This window comes from Engystomops pustulosus, chromosome 1 (genome assembly GCF_040894005.1).
Source record: "Engystomops pustulosus chromosome 1, aEngPut4.maternal, whole genome shotgun sequence".
Classification (NCBI taxonomy): Eukaryota; Metazoa; Chordata; class Amphibia; order Anura; family Leptodactylidae; genus Engystomops; species Engystomops pustulosus.
The window spans coordinates 7,561,719-7,582,415 of record NC_092411.1 but is presented as its reverse complement, the minus strand read 5'-3'; positions in this window follow the sequence as shown (position 1 = coordinate 7,582,415).

Here is a 20,697-nt window from a genome sequence, read left to right as displayed (position 1 = left end):
TTGGGAAGAGGTCTGGGTTGACTATTAACTGGCAGAAATCTGCATGTCTCCCAGTGGATCCATTGAATGGATATGTACCCGGAGATATTAAGGTTATCGGAGCGGACAGTTATGCAGATTATTTAGGGATAAAGATCACAGCTGACATAAACAGGCATATTAAACTCAACATAACACTAGTATTGGGCTACATTCGGAGTAAGATTAAAACTTGGAAAAAACTATCCATCAATTTGATGGGTAGAATTGCTTTGATTAAAATGCAGTTACTCCCAAAAATTCTCTATGTATTAGCTCCATCCCCAATATGGGTTCCATTGAGGATCTTCAGAATTACGGAGAGTATTTTTAGGGAATTGGTGTGAAGGGGTAGACAACCTCGAATTAAGTTGCAGATTATAATGCTCCCGCATGATAAGGGAGGATATGGTCTCCCAGACATGAAAGTTCACTTTTTACTGGCACAAATAAAATACATTTTGACATGGGACGATGTTTCGTTGGCAGATTTACCAGCTAGGATATTGGGGGTTGGGGAGTGTGTTACAATATTAAATATACAGGCGGTCCCCTACTTAAGGACACCTGACTGACAGATGACCCCTAGTTACAGACGGACCCCTCTGTGACCTCTGGTGACCTCTCTGGGTGCTTTACTATAGTCCCAGGCTGCAATGATCAGCTGTAAGGTGTCTGTAATGAAGCTTTATGGATAATCCTCGGTCCCATTACAGCAAAAAATTTTGAAACTCCATTTGTCAGGTTTGTCATATTGTAAAGGTAATTGAGAGATGTTCTGACATGCACATCCCTTTGGATTTTGGGATCTGTGTTTTGGGTACATGACAAGGGGATGTGGGTTGGGGTAAGGGGAAACATGTAGCAAAAAAATTATTGTTCCTAGCCAGATTATGGGGGTCATTTACTAAGGGCCCGATTCACGTTTTTACGGCGGGTTACTCGAATTTTTCCGTTTTTTGCCGATTTTCCCTGTATTGCCCTGTATTGCACGCGATCGGATTGTGTTGCATCGGCGCCGGCATGCACGTGACGGAAATCGGGGGGCGTGGCCGTACAAAAACCTGACGGATTCGGAAAAACCGCCGCATTTAAAAAAAAAAGGTACAATGTGGCACAGTCCCTGTTGTATTGTGGGTTATTGTATTTTGTGAAATATATACTTTTTTGTAATGTAAAATATGTGAATTTAGTTGTACATTAAAACTTATAAATAAAAATAGAAAAAAATAAAAAAGACGCAATGAAAAGTGGTCAACCCCTTTAAGGACAAAATGGGCTGTGTCCTTACCTGAATCTAACATTTGAGTAGAGATCACTAGTAATTTTAAATTTTAAAATGATAATTTTATATGAATCGCGTGATTACATGGAAATGTCATCAGTGCCGTGAAATGCTCCTTCTTATTCATGACGGTGGAATATGAAGGTGTTAATAAATACACAAGAAACCTTTTCTCTACTTGTGAGAAGTTAATGGCTCGGAGGTTAGGCTTTCATTAAAAATTGACAACATTTTAAATGCTAATGAAAACCGCCTGCCCTTTCTCGTTCCATTTATGTTGAACAAAAATCAACAAAAATAAAAGGAGATCGTCTTTGAAGCGCTCCAAAGAGTACAGTATCTGACACCGTTTTCTGTGCGCCGGAGATAAGCCCGGTGAAAATTGAGATCTTGGATCTTAATGAGACGGGTAAAAAAATTGCGTCTGTGTATGCAGAGGAGTGACGGAGGACGCGTTGGATGAAACAGAAGTAGTGTAAATCACATTAGTGGCGCCACGAGACAGCGCCACGTTGTATCAGAATACATAAAACATTGGTCAATAATGTGGATACAATTTTATATTATAAAAGAATTTTAGAGTTTGGAGACACGAGACGGGCGGAATTTTAGGATCACTGTTATTGAATTTTTTTATATTTTAATTTGCCATCTCAAGGTTAGATCTTAGGGATGTGGCTACGAGGACAACATATTTTTCTCTTGTAAACACACAAAATTAGGAAAAATGCTTGTGAATTCTAGCTTTAGTAGTCTAACGTGTTAAATACAACATGTGTAAAGTGTTTTAAAGGGAACCTACCACTACGGATCTACCTATAAAGGTAGATTGGGTGGTAGGTGGATCTATTGGACACGAGGATAGCCCTTTTAAGGGCTATTCATCACATCCCCGCAATTTTTTATTAACTTTTATTCCCCTAATATGTACATTTTCTAAAGGGCCAGTGTGGCATGGAGTAGCCGGAGCTGAGGCTTACATGGCGCGGCTACGCCACACCCCAGTAGCCTCTTCAATCTTCCTACCCGAAATCTTTGCCACGCAGCTCCTTGTAACTGCACTTCCTCATCCAAGGAACCTGCGTTTGCGCAGAACAGCAGTCCCACGTCTGCAAAGCTCCGGCTTCAGAGCAGTGAACGCACAGGCGGCAGGTTTCTTGGACGAGGGCGCGCAGTTACGCGGAGCTGGGGATCGAAGATTTCGGGTAGGAGGATCTAAAAGGCTACTGTGACGTGGAGTAGCTGCGCCGTGTAGCCTCAGCTCCGGCTACTCCATGCCCCAGTACCCTCTTTAGAAAATTTACATACTAGGGGAATAGAAGTGATTTAAAAATGGCGGGGACGTGAGGATTAGCCCTTAAAAGGTCTGTCCGCACGTCCTATAGATCCACCTATCAACTGATCTGCCTACATTGGCACTGGCACTTCCGGGTTTCCTTAACAGGCCGGCTGTTCCCAGGATTCCCTGCTGGATCTTTGAGCTCTATTGCCTTTGTGAAAGCCTCCTGTTCCCTGCGTTGGTTCCCTGAACTTCCTGCCTGTATTCCTGTTGTGACCCCGGACCTGATTTGTGACCTTGCATCTCTGTGCCTGTTCCTGACAATGAACCTGGATCATGTTTCTGTACTGCAATCTCACTGCGGGCTAGTCACACCCGTGGAATGACCTGGTAGCACCCTGCCGCAGCAAGACCATCCCGCTTTGTGGCGGGCGCTGGTGAAGACCAGGTACCACTTAGATTCCGGGCCCAGGCTAATACCATCTCCCGCGGTGGTCCAGGGGGTCCACTGTGGCAAAATATACAAAAACAACGTGTTTGCGACGGTTTTCTTGTGGTTTCCCTATTTATGGCTTTCATTGTACGCTGCAAACAAAACCTCTACTTTATTCATTGGTTAGGTGCAATCATGGGGATACCAAATGTACAAAGGTTTTAGTAGGATCAATAAAGCGCCATCGTATTGTGTTTTGAAAAAAATAAACCTTGTGTAAAAAAAATATCTTAATTTGGCCATATTCTGACACCAATACTACAAAATGTAGACCTGTTTAATGTGTATACGTGATGATGTTTTCATTTGGAGACTGTATATTTTTTTGATCACTTTTTATTCCAATTTTTATGAATTGCAAAATGCCGAAAATGTGGACATTTTGGGGGCCCGATTCGCGTTTTCCCGACGTGTTACCCGAATATTTCCGATTTGCGTCAATTTTCCCTCTATTGCCCCGGGATTTTGGCGCACGCGATCGGATTGTAGCGCATCGGCGCCGGCATGCACGCAACGGAAATCAGGGGGCGTGGCCGGACGAAAACCCGACGGATTCGGAAAAACCGCCGCATTTAAAAAAAAAATGTGTCACGAAAATTCCACTTACCTTCACTAGGCATTGGCTGGTGAATTTCAGGGCATTCCAGCGCGCCTCCTGGGAACTTCAGCACAGCAGCGCCACCTGGTGGATGGCGGAGGAACTACCTTAGTGAATCCCGGCCAGACCCGAATCCACCGCAGAGAATGGATCGCGAACGGACCGGGTAAGTAAATCTGCCCCTTTGGTGCTATTGTCCGTTACTCAGTTCACTGCTGGGGATAATGGGGGTCATTTACTAAGGGCCCGATTCGCGTTTTCCCGACATGTTACCCGAATATTTCCGATTTGCGCCAATTGTACCTGAATTGCCCCGGGATTTTGGCGCACGCAATCTGATTGTGGCGCATCGGCGCTGGCATGCACGCGACGGAAATCGGGGGGCGTGGCCGAACTAAAACCCGACGTATTCGGAAAAACCGCCGCATTTAAAAACTGAAAATGTGTCGCTTGTGAAGCGCTTACCTTCACCTGGTCCAGCTCGGTGTATTCCGGTGCGTTCAGATGATTTTCAGCGCAGCAGCGCCACCTGGTGGACGGCGGAGGAACTACCTTCATAAATCCCATCCGGACCCGAATCCTGTTCAGAGAACGCGTCGCTGGATCGCGAATGGCCCGGGTAAGTAAATCTGCCCCAGTGAGTTTGATATTTTAATAAATCGGGACTATTGAGACTTGGCGATGCGTAACATGTTTATGATTTGTCTTTATTTATTTTTATATGTCGGTTCTAGTGGTTCTATTTCATACTTCACATATATTGTAGTATATGGTAGTTTTGCTACTTATATGTAAGTGTCTGACTCTGGCCCGACCCTTAGGGATCAGGCAGAATGACAGGACATGGTAGATGATCGTCACTGACCCCATGAGGTCATTTTGGAGCAGTAATAAAAGACCAGAGGGCGGCGCACATGCGCCATTGCAATTTCAGTGCCTCCACTACCTTTGTCAGACGCATTTAAATAGTAACAACCATGATCGTCACCAGCATCAATCACGTTTGTTACTGGTGGGTGTTTGCAGCATAATGCAATATGTAGCAAACTCCCACCTTGTATGGAAACGGCTCAGCCTGTGAGCCCACTCCATGTACCTGCTGCCGATGTGCACTGAGAGTCTACTAAGTACAGTCTTCCCATAGATTTGTTATAAACATGGTCGACTCTTCTACTCCAGCTCATTGTACATTGAGCAATTATTGTTATATTGTAAAACAAAATGGGGCAGATTTACTTACCTGGTCCATTCGCGATCCAGCGGCGCGTTCTCTGCGCTGGATTTGGGTCCGGCCGGGATTTAATAAGGTAGTTCCTCCACCGTCCACCAGGTGGCGCTGCTGCGCTGAAAAGCATCTGAACGCGCTGGAGTTCACCAGCTCGGGCTGAGTGAAGGTAAGCGCGTCCCGAGCGACACATTTTCCGTTCTTAAATGCGGCGGTTTTTCCGAATCCGTCGGGTTTTCGTTCGGCCACGCCCCCCCCCCCCCCGATTTCCATCGCGCGCATGCCCGCATAGATGCGCCACAATCCGATCGCGTGCGCCAAAATCCCGGGGCAATTCAGGTACAATCGGCGCAAATCGGAAATATTCGGGTAACACGTCGGGAAACCGCGAGTAAATGTAGTAAATGACCCCCAATATGTCAAATTTGCTAAATTATACAAAAATTATACAAAAATACTCAAAATGCACTAAATTGTGGCCAGATTACAGCTCAGTGTCTGGATTCTTCATTTTATTACAGTTTTTATTAATTTATTTAGCTTTTATATTATTTAAATATCACAGCTTTGTTACATTTTTCTAAGTTAATATCTTTATAGTTAATTTTTTTAAAATATTATATAAATATGAATTTTTTTCGCTAGATATGAAATGATGTCTTCATTATACAGAAAATGTCTTTGTCCTATGAGTAACATATGTTGATTTACAGGTTTCTAGAGCGATTGGGCCTCCGCTATTCTATTTAGTGACAGGGTGAAATGAAAATAAATATATTTGATATGAAGCCTGGATTTTGATGAATTGAATACATTACAAATCTAAATCTTAATAAACAATGCAAAGCCATCGACCACCTACAGTAGCAAGTGAGTAAAATGACTGATATAATAAAATATGACAGATTTCTAGACAAAGACATAGAAGCCTTGAAACATTAATAATGGAATACATCTGCGGCGATGCCACACGACCAACATCAAGATTGAGTTCTGGGAATTATTCATTTCGCTGCCGGTTTGTGTGTTACAGTTTGTCAGATCCAGTCACGGGAAGGAGCCAACTTTTTCCTGGCCGGATGGTGGCTTTCATTAGCCAGTGGATACCGGCTCTTCTCACTCGCGGTTCCAGTGGCATTTAGGACATTTGCTGGATAATCACCTTGTACAAATTGTAAGAGACATTTGTGTCAAAAAATTGTAAGTCTTCCCATTTTCAATTAAGGAGATTTGCAATTTCAAGCTTTGGTATCATTAATCATTTTTTGTTAGATTACCCAGTGATGTAGGTACGGTAGAGGGTGCGGAAAGATCTTTAGCGGAACATCATCTGCTATCAAGGATGTAGGGATTATATTTTCCATTTAAAGACGTATTTTGCACATCGCAAAAAGTTCTTGGGGTCAATTTTACATAAAAATTGATAAAAGAAACAACTAACATCTCTTGTGGGCTTCCAGGTTGTCACACAAGCTTCCTGGTCTTGATGACTATTGGTCCCATTGGACCAGTGTCGGACTGGGGATCTGTGGGCCCATCAATGAAAATGGGAAGCCCACCATCCAACATCTGGGCAAGATCCCTAGGTCCTAGTAGCCTCCAAATTGGGTTCTCATCTGCTCTACCTAGGTGGTCCGGTATGTGGTCAAAGCCTGGGCCGACAGTCAAGGACAGACTGCAATAAACAGAGTGGAGTTTTACATAAATTAAGTTGGCGGAGCCAAGAGGTCAAAGAAAAAGCGAGTCATGGCGATTTTCATAAAATTGAGAAAAATCGCACCTAAAGTTCTATAATCTTATATTCTAATATAACATTCTAGAAAAATGAGAGGATGCATAAACATCCAACATAAAGCAGACATTCTGGAAATGTTAGCTATCAATCTTCAAAAATTTTTACGAATTTTTGCCAAATGTTTTTTTTTTTCATGAACGAAACTCAAAACTTATCACTTCAATTTTTCAACTAAAACAAAGTACAATGGGACACATTTACTAAGATCCGTAATTTTACATGGAAACTTCTTGAACAGGTATTTAAGAAGTGTCCGCACCACATTTGTGTTGCAATTCACCCCTTTGTGGCACAGCTGCACTAGGCATCATGGGACAATAAATAGGGGGCGTTTGAAGGTAATTAATCTTTCTACTTACCAACTGTCATCTGTAGATCTAGAGGTGCTATCAAAAGGTTTGACTTTTGCCCCCTCCTCTCCTTTCCATTTATTCACAGCAATAAAAGACCTGCATCTTTTCACTCGAAACCTTTTCTTCAAACGTATCTTCTTTAATCATAATGATGATACCCATCTCCCGTTACAATTGGAAGGCACACAGGACGCCGCAGCAGTCCAAACCCTAGAAGAGCTCATGTCAGAGCAGAACCATCCCATACAGGTAATACCACCTTCCTCTCCGGAATACCAGGCCTCGTCGGCATCTAATATCAACACAGTCCCGACTAGTATTAGACCTAAATCAAGGAAGTTCCCTTCATTTTCATCATGCCCAACACTTGATGTTTTTGTCCAGGCAGTCACACGAGAGTTCGAGAATATACCTCATTCAGTTTCAAATGATAATCTTTCCCCACAGGAACGAATTAGCCTTAAAAGACTGAGATCCCTGGAGGATATTCAAATCAAGCCAGCGGATAAAGGGGGCAATATTGTACTGTGGCCCACTGATATGTATGTCAGGGAGGCCCAGAGACAACTGCGTGACACGAATTGCTATAAAAAATTGACGTTTAACCCTTTAACTTCTTTCAGATCTCAATTATTGAACATCTTGGAAAAAGCTATTGATGAACATATAATCTCAAGATCAGTCGCAGAAGCACTTTATGTGAAAGATCCTACCATCTCCACACTATATCTTCTCCCAAAGATTCATAAGAACACCTCAAATCCCCCTGGAAGACCCATTATTTCGGGAAGAGGTAATTTAACAGATAATATCTGTAAATACATTGATTCCATATTACAACCCATGGTATCTAATCTCCCATCCTACTTAAGGGATTCCACTGATCTCCTCCGGCGGTTAGATGGAATCCAGCTTGATCAGGATGACATCCTTGTAACATGTGACGTCGAATCATTATACACGTCAATCAGGCACCAGGATGGCATCGAAGCAGTCTCCTACTTTCTAGGGATGACTGTTTACACAGAATCTGAACAGAGATTTATCCTGACACTACTTGAGTTTGTCCTCGGACATAATTTCTTTACATTCAATGGCTCCTTCTTTCTGCAGCTCCAGGGAACAGCCATGGGGGCAGCTTGTGCCCCCTCATATGCCAACCTGTTCCTGGGGCTGTGGGAGAGGGAGCTTTTTCTGTCTGATGATGCATCGATGTGCCGGATCCCTCTCTGGATCCGGTACATCGATGACATACTGTTCATATGGAGGGGTGATCCCACGGAGTTGAAGATCTTCATAGATGGCTTGAATGTCAATTCTCGTAACATCAAACTGACTTATGAGTGTAACACCAACTCACTTAATTTTCTAGATGTGTCAGTAACTAGAGATCATCATGGATTTATCCATACGAACATCTACAGAAAGGCGACTTCAGTGAACACTTACCTGCATTATTCATCATCACACCCGAGGCGGGTCCTGAATGCCATCCCGATTGGACAGTTTCTGAGAATTAGGAGGCTTTGTTCCACGGATTCCCAATTCGAACAGCAAGCTCTTGATCTGCAACGCAGATTCCTGGATCGAGGGTACAGTAGACGTTCCATTAAAAGAGCCTACAGACGGGCAAGACATACCGACCGCTCAACCCTACTTCATTCACAACCATCTCAGCAAAAATCCGTTGCTCAGCCACCACGGTTCATAACCCCCTACCATGATCAGTGGAAAATGATGATTAATGCCCTAGAGAAATTCTGGCCTGTCTTGAGGTCTGACCCAATTCTCAGACAAATTGTGCCTAAATACCCAGCGACCGCCCCGAAAAGAGCCCCGAATCTCCGAGACCTGATGGTCAGGAGTTACCTGACCCCTACTCAATCTCAACCACGGATATTCGGGGCTACTACACCCAAACCAGGCAGTAAACCATGTGGGCGCTGTATAGCTTGCCCCAATATGGAAACAACAACGGTCTTTTCTAATTTGAAAGGTGGACGCGAGTATAAGATTAGGCACAAAATAACATGCGACACAAGAGGTGTGATTTATTTTGCACATTGTCCATGCCCTCAAATTTACATCGGCATGACGACTCGGGAGTTGCGAGTCAGAATCAGGGAACATGTCAACGATATCTCCAAAGCAACAACTATGGACCTCTCTCAGAGTGACAAACTGAAACCGATTCCTCGCCATTTCAAAAAGTATCATTCCTGCAATCCAAATCTTTTGCAGATTCGGGGCATTGATCACGTCAACCTTGACATGCGTGGAGGGGCATTAAAACAGAAACTACTACAGACAGAGTCCAAATGGATTTGGACTCTGAATACAGTGCACCCAGCAGGCTTAAATGAAAATTTTGGCTTCTCTGCATTCCTATAACATTTGCTCGAAACGAGGCATTTCCTGCATCGGCCCATTTCACCCTATTCAGAATGTTCATGATCTAACTTTTTAATTGATTTTAACTTTCCATTTTATATAAGTGTTCTAGGTTATGCACAATATCAGGTATTTGTAAATTTTTGTTTGGCAGACCATCCAGCCCAGGTTGGCTATCTGACCCCAATGAGTGCCTTAGGAGAGGCTTGCTGATTAACATGCGTTGACCATTACCTCCCAGTTTTAATATCTATAGATTCATGTTAAGTTTACGTGATGTCTCTACAAGCACGCTACCTTTATCCCAGAGATAGGTGTACTGACCACCAACAATCCATCCTGCATTCTTGCGAACTATGTAAGTATGCTTGCACCTGCTGCACCCTCCCTCACCAGGTTTGTCACTGCTTGCACTCACTCCCACACGTTTTGGTCATGGTTTTATCACTGCACCTCCTCACCTTCCCCCCCGAGTTTTATTCACTCACTTGGCTCCAGCATGGGCACAGATATTATATATGCCCTCCTTAAGCTTCACAAATCTTTGTTCATCCTCACACTTCCTACATTCACACTTCACCATTCTCTTCACATTGCAATCGGCTTCATGTGGCCTTTACGTACGGCACAACCTCACACGATCACTGCTGACCGTTTTCGTCCAATCCATTCTCTTCTCTTCACACACATACACTCATCATTTATCCTCACTATCCACAGCATTCGACTTCACTCGAACACCTTCCCCACACTAAATATGCCTCAATGCTTTATATCACATTTCGTAGATGCACATCCAATTAATCCTATTCGCATTAATACACAGCACTCCAGAGACAATACATAGTAATCAAATCTTTTATCCACTTTTAGTATTATTATCATATCTATATATCATATCTATACAGAGAGAATTGAGACCAATTTTTGGCGAACACCACCGACATGCCTGGTCTTGGGTATCATTATACAATGATATCTAATAATCTATTTTATGTTTAATTCATTATTTATTTTTGATGGAGGTATAGATTCAGCTTTGGGCTTCCCACCGTTTTAGAGAATCGCATGCTGACTGCAACATTGTCCTGTACATCCTCTGATGGAGAGTACCTACTAGACCTCCCATTATATCTGGTGTTGTAGTTGGAGTATAGACCAATACCGCACGGGGGTATTTCCTCTGCACCCTGCACTCCTCACCTAGTGCGCATGTCGGCCGGCCGCTGGTCCATGTCTTCCGTGCCTGGAGGCGTGGTGCTGTGATCATGTGATGCGGTCATGTGACCCGCCTCGATGACGTCAGCGCCCGATCCGGCCGGTGACGTGGATGCATGCCGACAGCCATGCGCCACTTCCACAGGTGACTGCTATCATCATTAAGCACTTCATTGGTTGGCCAGCGTTTAAATTCTGGGTCAGGCATTTCTAACATCACCCCTTGAGAAAGACCGGCGGGTCGAAACGCGCGTTGGGGCTAATTCAGCGACCAGGTAATTATGGATACAGTTTTGGCAACTTTCAGCTATGCCAATTGCTAAGTACTAATGACTATTTTAGTCATCTGATGATGCATATGCTGATTCCATTTTACTACTGATATTTGTGCAGGTACATCTATTGCTATAATGCTTTACACTGACTATGTCTCCTTCATATGTCCTGCATTCTGCAGTATATAGTTCCTGTATTCCATGATACCTGGTCTGTATGATCTTCTGTCTCCTGTAACCAGTGTTCCTTTTATTGTTCTATATATGTTTTTTATCCAATCACATTGTAACCAATAAACTTTTTGTATTCTTATATTTTATTGCTCTTGAACTTTCATTTAGTTCCCCATTTTTGTGCTGTTTGATTTGTAATTGTTATACATGGGGATTAAGTCCAACTCTCCTGGCGTATCACTGACAGATATTGACATAGGTGCTTGGTCACCTTGTTACATACTTTTAAACTTTGACCCTTCTTTCTAGCCACATATATTTTGATAATCATATTATCACTGTGACATTCTTCACAGATACCGTTCACAATGGACTTTAAGACCAGGGAGCAATCATGGAAAAATAAATTGGAACTGGCTTTTCAGGATGATATGGGTGAAATGGGCCCTAATGCAAGAGCCGACATTTTAACATGTAAGAGCAAACTTAAATCGCTATCTCATCGCAGATTGAAGCTATGGTTGAATCGGGCATTTCTGGAACAATACTTGACTAAAGGATTAATACCAAGAGGTCTGAGAGTTCAAGTTTTCCCATCTTTTGGAATAGAAGATGAATCCATACGCACACAATGGGAAGCAACATGCGACATGGCTTCAAAAAAATTCTTGGAGCTCCTAATCAGTCTTGGTACGTATAACATCAGTACATTAGACTCAGAGATCAACATTCAACAAGAACAACTGAAGACACTCATCTCCGTGGAGGATTTTGCGAAGTTCTCAGAAGAGATGGAATCTGCTTTCAACAAATGGGAGAAGGACATTTACGACTTCAAAATACGTAAATTACAAAGAGACCAAAAAGATCGGTCCACCAATCAAACATATAAATGGCAAAGGAATACATTTGGAGTTCGTATGGAACGATCCCCATCGGTCTCCTCAATCTCCTCAACTTCATCCATGAGCAACAGGAGTGATATTTCGGGGCGTTTCCAAGCTGATAATCCCAGACAGAAGCGCAAGAGAGACATGGGTCCGATGCGTCAACCAAGAATGAAATATGATAGAACAAATGAACAACAAAATAGATTGAAGGTAATTAATCTTTCTACTTACCAACTGTCATCTGTAGATCTAGAGGTGCTATCAAAAGGTTTGACTTTTGCCCCCTCCTCTCCTTTCCATTTATTCACAGCAATAAAAGACCTGCATCTTTTCACTCGAAACCTTTTCTTCAAACGTATCTTCTTTAATCATAATGATGATACCCATCTCCCGTTACAATTGGAAGGCACACAGGACGCCGCAGCAGTCCAAACCCTAGAAGAGCTCATGTCAGAGCAGAACCATCCCATACAGGTAATACCACCTTCCTCTCCGGAATACCAGGCCTCGTCGGCATCTAATATCAACACAGTCCCGACTAGTATTAGACCTAAATCAAGGAAGTTCCCTTCATTTTCATCATGCCCAACACTTGATGTTTTTGTCCAGGCAGTCACACGAGAGTTCGAGAATATACCTCATTCAGTTTCAAATGATAATCTTTCCCCACAGGAACGAATTAGCCTTAAAAGACTGAGATCCCTGGAGGATATTCAAATCAAGCCAGCGGATAAAGGGGGCAATATTGTACTGTGGCCCACTGATATGTATGTCAGGGAGGCCCAGAGACAACTGCGTGACACGAATTGCTATAAAAAATTGACGTTTAACCCTTTAACTTCTTTCAGATCTCAATTATTGAACATCTTGGAAAAAGCTATTGATGAACATATAATCTCAAGATCAGTCGCAGAAGCACTTTATGTGAAAGATCCTACCATCTCCACACTATATCTTCTCCCAAAGATTCATAAGAACACCTCAAATCCCCCTGGAAGACCCATTATTTCGGGAAGAGGTAATTTAACAGATAATATCTGTAAATACATTGATTCCATATTACAACCCATGGTATCTAATCTCCCATCCTACTTAAGGGATTCCACTGATCTCCTCCGGCGGTTAGATGGAATCCAGCTTGATCAGGATGACATCCTTGTAACATGTGACGTCGAATCATTATACACGTCAATCAGGCACCAGGATGGCATCGAAGCAGTCTCCTACTTTCTAGGGATGACTGTTTACACAGAATCTGAACAGAGATTTATCCTGACACTACTTGAGTTTGTCCTCGGACATAATTTCTTTACATTCAATGGCTCCTTCTTTCTGCAGCTCCAGGGAACAGCCATGGGGGCAGCTTGTGCCCCCTCATATGCCAACCTGTTCCTGGGGCTGTGGGAGAGGGAGCTTTTTCTGTCTGATGATGCATCGATGTGCCGGATCCCTCTCTGGATCCGGTACATCGATGACATACTGTTCATATGGAGGGGTGATCCCACGGAGTTGAAGATCTTCATAGATGGCTTGAATGTCAATTCTCGTAACATCAAACTGACTTATGAGTGTAACACCAACTCACTTAATTTTCTAGATGTGTCAGTAACTAGAGATCATCATGGATTTATCCATACGAACATCTACAGAAAGGCGACTTCAGTGAACACTTACCTGCATTATTCATCATCACACCCGAGGCGGGTCCTGAATGCCATCCCGATTGGACAGTTTCTGAGAATTAGGAGGCTTTGTTCCACGGATTCCCAATTCGAACAGCAAGCTCTTGATCTGCAACGCAGATTCCTGGATCGAGGGTACAGTAGACGTTCCATTAAAAGAGCCTACAGACGGGCAAGACATACCGACCGCTCAACCCTACTTCATTCACAACCATCTCAGCAAAAATCCGTTGCTCAGCCACCACGGTTCATAACCCCCTACCATGATCAGTGGAAAATGATGATTAATGCCCTAGAGAAATTCTGGCCTGTCTTGAGGTCTGACCCAATTCTCAGACAAATTGTGCCTAAATACCCAGCGACCGCCCCGAAAAGAGCCCCGAATCTCCGAGACCTGATGGTCAGGAGTTACCTGACCCCTACTCAATCTCAACCACGGATATTCGGGGCTACTACACCCAAACCAGGCAGTAAACCATGTGGGCGCTGTATAGCTTGCCCCAATATGGAAACAACAACGGTCTTTTCTAATTTGAAAGGTGGACGCGAGTATAAGATTAGGCACAAAATAACATGCGACACAAGAGGTGTGATTTATTTTGCACATTGTCCATGCCCTCAAATTTACATCGGCATGACGACTCGGGAGTTGCGAGTCAGAATCAGGGAACATGTCAACGATATCTCCAAAGCAACAACTATGGACCTCTCTCAGAGTGACAAACTGAAACCGATTCCTCGCCATTTCAAAAAGTATCATTCCTGCAATCCAAATCTTTTGCAGATTCGGGGCATTGATCACGTCAACCTTGACATGCGTGGAGGGGCATTAAAACAGAAACTACTACAGACAGAGTCCAAATGGATTTGGACTCTGAATACAGTGCACCCAGCAGGCTTAAATGAAAATTTTGGCTTCTCTGCATTCCTATAACATTTGCTCGAAACGAGGCATTTCCTGCATCGGCCCATTTCACCCTATTCAGAATGTTCATGATCTAACTTTTTAATTGATTTTAACTTTCCATTTTATATAAGTGTTCTAGGTTATGCACAATATCAGGTATTTGTAAATTTTTGTTTGGCAGACCATCCAGCCCAGGTTGGCTATCTGACCCCAATGAGTGCCTTAGGAGAGGCTTGCTGATTAACATGCGTTGACCATTACCTCCCAGTTTTAATATCTATAGATTCATGTTAAGTTTACGTGATGTCTCTACAAGCACGCTACCTTTATCCCAGAGATAGGTGTACTGACCACCAACAATCCATCCTGCATTCTTGCGAACTATGTAAGTATGCTTGCACCTGCTGCACCCTCCCTCACCAGGTTTGTCACTGCTTGCACTCACTCCCACACGTTTTGGTCATGGTTTTATCACTGCACCTCCTCACCTTCCCCCCCGAGTTTTATTCACTCACTTGGCTCCAGCATGGGCACAGATATTATATATGCCCTCCTTAAGCTTCACAAATCTTTGTTCATCCTCACACTTCCTACATTCACACTTCACCATTCTCTTCACATTGCAATCGGCTTCATGTGGCCTTTACGTACGGCACAACCTCACACGATCACTGCTGACCGTTTTCGTCCAATCCATTCTCTTCTCTTCACACACATACACTCATCATTTATCCTCACTATCCACAGCATTCGACTTCACTCGAACACCTTCCCCACACTAAATATGCCTCAATGCTTTATATCACATTTCGTAGATGCACATCCAATTAATCCTATTCGCATTAATACACAGCACTCCAGAGACAATACATAGTAATCAAATCTTTTATCCACTTTTAGTATTATTATCATATCTATATATCATATCTATACAGAGAGAATTGAGACCAATTTTTGGCGAACACCACCGACATGCCTGGTCTTGGGTATCATTATACAATGATATCTAATAATCTATTTTATGTTTAATTCATTATTTATTTTTGATGGAGGTATAGATTCAGCTTTGGGCTTCCCACCGTTTTAGAGAATCGCATGCTGACTGCAACATTGTCCTGTACATCCTCTGATGGAGAGTACCTACTAGACCTCCCATTATATCTGGTGTTGTAGTTGGAGTATAGACCAATACCGCACGGGGGTATTTCCTCTGCACCCTGCACTCCTCACCTAGTGCGCATGTCGGCCGGCCGCTGGTCCATGTCTTCCGTGCCTGGAGGCGTGGTGCTGTGATCATGTGATGCGGTCATGTGACCCGCCTCGATGACGTCAGCGCCCGATCCGGCCGGTGACGTGGATGCATGCCGACAGCCATGCGCCACTTCCACAGGTGACTGCTATCATCATTAAGCACTTCATTGGTTGGCCAGCGTTTAAATTCTGGGTCAGGCATTTCTAACATCACCCCTTGAGAAAGACCGGCGGGTCGAAACGCGCGTTGGGGCTAATTCAGCGACCAGGTAATTATGGATACAGTTTTGGCAACTTTCAGCTATGCCAATTGCTAAGTACTAATGACTATTTTAGTCATCTGATGATGCATATGCTGATTCCATTTTACTACTGATATTTGTGCAGGTACATCTATTGCTATAATGCTTTACACTGACTATGTCTCCTTCATATGTCCTGCATTCTGCAGTATATAGTTCCTGTATTCCATGATACCTGGTCTGTATGATCTTCTGTCTCCTGTAACCAGTGTTCCTTTTATTGTTCTATATATGTTTTTTATCCAATCACATTGTAACCAATAAACTTTTTGTATTCTTATATTTTATTGCTCTTGAACTTTCATTTAGTTCCCCATTTTTGTGCTGTTTGATTTGTAATTGTTATACATGGGGATTAAGTCCAACTCTCCTGGCGTATCACTGACAGATATTGACATAGGTGCTTGGTCACCTTGTTACATACTTTTAAACTTTGACCCTTCTTTCTAGCCACATATATTTTGATAATCATATTATCACTGTGACATTCTTCACAGATACCGTTCACAATGGACTTTAAGACCAGGGAGCAATCATGGAAAAATAAATTGGAACTGGCTTTTCAGGATGATATGGGTGAAATGGGCCCTAATGCAAGAGCCGACATTTTAACATGTAAGAGCAAACTTAAATCGCTATCTCATCGCAGATTGAAGCTATGGTTGAATCGGGCATTTCTGGAACAATACTTGACTAAAGGATTAATACCAAGAGGTCTGAGAGTTCAAGTTTTCCCATCTTTTGGAATAGAAGATGAATCCATACGCACACAATGGGAAGCAACATGCGACATGGCTTCAAAAAAATTCTTGGAGCTCCTAATCAGTCTTGGTACGTATAACATCAGTACATTAGACTCAGAGATCAACATTCAACAAGAACAACTGAAGACACTCATCTCCGTGGAGGATTTTGCGAAGTTCTCAGAAGAGATGGAATCTGCTTTCAACAAATGGGAGAAGGACATTTACGACTTCAAAATACGTAAATTACAAAGAGACCAAAAAGATCGGTCCACCAATCAAACATATAAATGGCAAAGGAATACATTTGGAGTTCGTATGGAACGATCCCCATCGGTCTCCTCAATCTCCTCAACTTCATCCATGAGCAACAGGAGTGATATTTCGGGGCGTTTCCAAGCTGATAATCCCAGACAGAAGCGCAAGAGAGACATGGGTCCGATGCGTCAACCAAGAATGAAATATGATAGAACAAATGAACAACAAAATAGATTGAAGGTAATTAATCTTTCTACTTACCAACTGTCATCTGTAGATCTAGAGGTGCTATCAAAAGGTTTGACTTTTGCCCCCTCCTCTCCTTTCCATTTATTCACAGCAATAAAAGACCTGCATCTTTTCACTCGAAACCTTTTCTTCAAACGTATCTTCTTTAATCATAATGATGATACCCATCTCCCGTTACAATTGGAAGGCACACAGGACGCCGCAGCAGTCCAAACCCTAGAAGAGCTCATGTCAGAGCAGAACCATCCCATACAGGTAATACCACCTTCCTCTCCGGAATACCAGGCCTCGTCGGCATCTAATATCAACACAGTCCCGACTAGTATTAGACCTAAATCAAGGAAGTTCCCTTCATTTTCATCATGCCCAACACTTGATGTTTTTGTCCAGGCAGTCACACGAGAGTTCGAGAATATACCTCATTCAGTTTCAAATGATAATCTTTCCCCACAGGAACGAATTAGCCTTAAAAGACTGAGATCCCTGGAGGATATTCAAATCAAGCCAGCGGATAAAGGGGGCAATATTGTACTGTGGCCCACTGATATGTATGTCAGGGAGGCCCAGAGACAACTGCGTGACACGAATTGCTATAAAAAATTGACGTTTAACCCTTTAACTTCTTTCAGATCTCAATTATTGAACATCTTGGAAAAAGCTATTGATGAACATATAATCTCAAGATCAGTCGCAGAAGCACTTTATGTGAAAGATCCTACCATCTCCACACTATATCTTCTCCCAAAGATTCATAAGAACACCTCAAATCCCCCTGGAAGACCCATTATTTCGGGAAGAGGTAATTTAACAGATAATATCTGTAAATACATTGATTCCATATTACAACCCATGGTATCTAATCTCCCATCCTACTTAAGGGATTCCACTGATCTCCTCCGGCGGTTAGATGGAATCCAGCTTGATCAGGATGACATCCTTGTAACATGTGACGTCGAATCATTATACACGTCAATCAGGCACCAGGATGGCATCGAAGCAGTCTCCTACTTTCTAGGGATGACTGTTTACACAGAATCTGAACAGAGATTTATCCTGACACTACTTGAGTTTGTCCTCGGACATAATTTCTTTACATTCAATGGCTCCTTCTTTCTGCAGCTCCAGGGAACAGCCATGGGGGCAGCTTGTGCCCCCTCATATGCCAACCTGTTCCTGGGGCTGTGGGAGAGGGAGCTTTTTCTGTCTGATGATGCATCGATGTGCCGGATCCCTCTCTGGATCCGGTACATCGATGACATACTGTTCATATGGAGGGGTGATCCCACGGAGTTGAAGATCTTCATAGATGGCTTGAATGTCAATTCTCGTAACATCAAACTGACTTATGAGTGTAACACCAACTCACTTAATTTTCTAGATGTGTCAGTAACTAGAGATCATCATGGATTTATCCATACGAACATCTACAGAAAGGCGACTTCAGTGAACACTTACCTGCATTATTCATCATCACACCCGAGGCGGGTCCTGAATGCCATCCCGATTGGACAGTTTCTGAGAATTAGGAGGCTTTGTTCCACGGATTCCCAATTCGAACAGCAAGCTCTTGATCTGCAACGCAGATTCCTGGATCGAGGGTACAGTAGACGTTCCATTAAAAGAGCCTACAGACGGGCAAGACATACCGACCGCTCAACCCTACTTCATTCACAACCATCTCAGCAAAAATCCGTTGCTCAGCCACCACGGTTCATAACCCCCTACCATGATCAGTGGAAAATGATGATTAATGCCCTAGAGAAATTCTGGCCTGTCTTGAGGTCTGACCCAATTCTCAGACAAATTGTGCCTAAATACCCAGCGACCGCCCCGAAAAGAGCCCCGAATCTCCGAGACCTGATGGTCAGGAGTTACCTGACCCCTACTCAATCTCAACCACGGATATTCGGGGCTACTACACCCAAACCAGGCAGTAAACCATGTGGGCGCTGTATAGCTTGCCCCAATATGGAAACAACAACGGTCTTTTCTAATTTGAAAGGTGGACGCGAGTATAAGATTAGGCACAAAATAACATGCGACACAAGAGGTGTGATTTATTTTGCACATTGTCCATGCCCTCAAATTTACATCGGCATGACGACTCGGGAGTTGCGAGTCAGAATCAGGGAACATGTCAACGATATCTCCAAAGCAACAACTATGGACCTCTCTCAGAGTGACAAACTGAAACCGATTCCTCGCCATTTCAAAAAGTATCATTCCTGCAATCCAAATCTTTTGCAGATTCGGGGCATTGATCACGTCAACCTTGACATGCGTGGAGGGGCATTAAAACAGAAACTACTACAGACAGAGTCCAAATGGATTTGGACTCTGAATACAGTGCACCCAGCAGGCTTAAATGAAAATTTTGGCTTCTCTGCATTCCTATAACATTTGCTCGAAACGAGGCATTTCCTGCATCGGCCCATTTCACCCTATTCAGAATGTTCATGATCTAACTTTTTAATTGATTTTAACTTTCCATTTTATATAAGTGTTCTAGGTTATGCACAATATCAGGTATTTGTAAATTTTTGTTTGGCAGACCATCCAGCCCAGGTTGGCTATCTGACCCCAATGAGTGCCTTAGGAGAGGCTTGCTGATTAACATGCGTTGACCATTACCTCCCAGTTTTAATATCTATAGATTCATGTTAAGTTTACGTGATGTCTCTACAAGCACGCTACCTTTATCCCAGAGATAGGTGTACTGACCACCAACAATCCATCCTGCATTCTTGCGAACTATGTAAGTATGCTTGCACCTGCTGCACCCTCCCTCACCAGGTTTGTCACTGCTTGCACTCACTCCCACACGTTTTGGTCATGGTTTTATCACTGCACCTCCTCACCTTCCCCCCCGAGTTTTATTCACTCACTTGGCTCCAGCATGGGCACAGATATTATATATGCCCTCCTTAAGCTTCACAAATCTTTGTTCATCCTCACACTTCCTACATTCACACTTCACCATTCTCTTCACATTGCAATCGGCTTCATGTGGCCTTTACGTACGGCACAACCTCACACGATCACTGCTGACCGTTTTCGTCCAATCCATTCTCTTCTCTTCACACACATACACTCATCATTTATCCTCACTATCCACAGCATTCGACTTCACTCGAACACCTTCCCCACACTAAATATGCCTCAATGCTTTATATCACATTTCGTAGATGCACATCCAATTAATCCTATTCGCATTAATACACAGCACTCCAGAGACAATACATAGTAATCAAATCTTTTATCCACTTTTAGTATTATTATCATATCTATATATCATATCTATACAGAGAGAA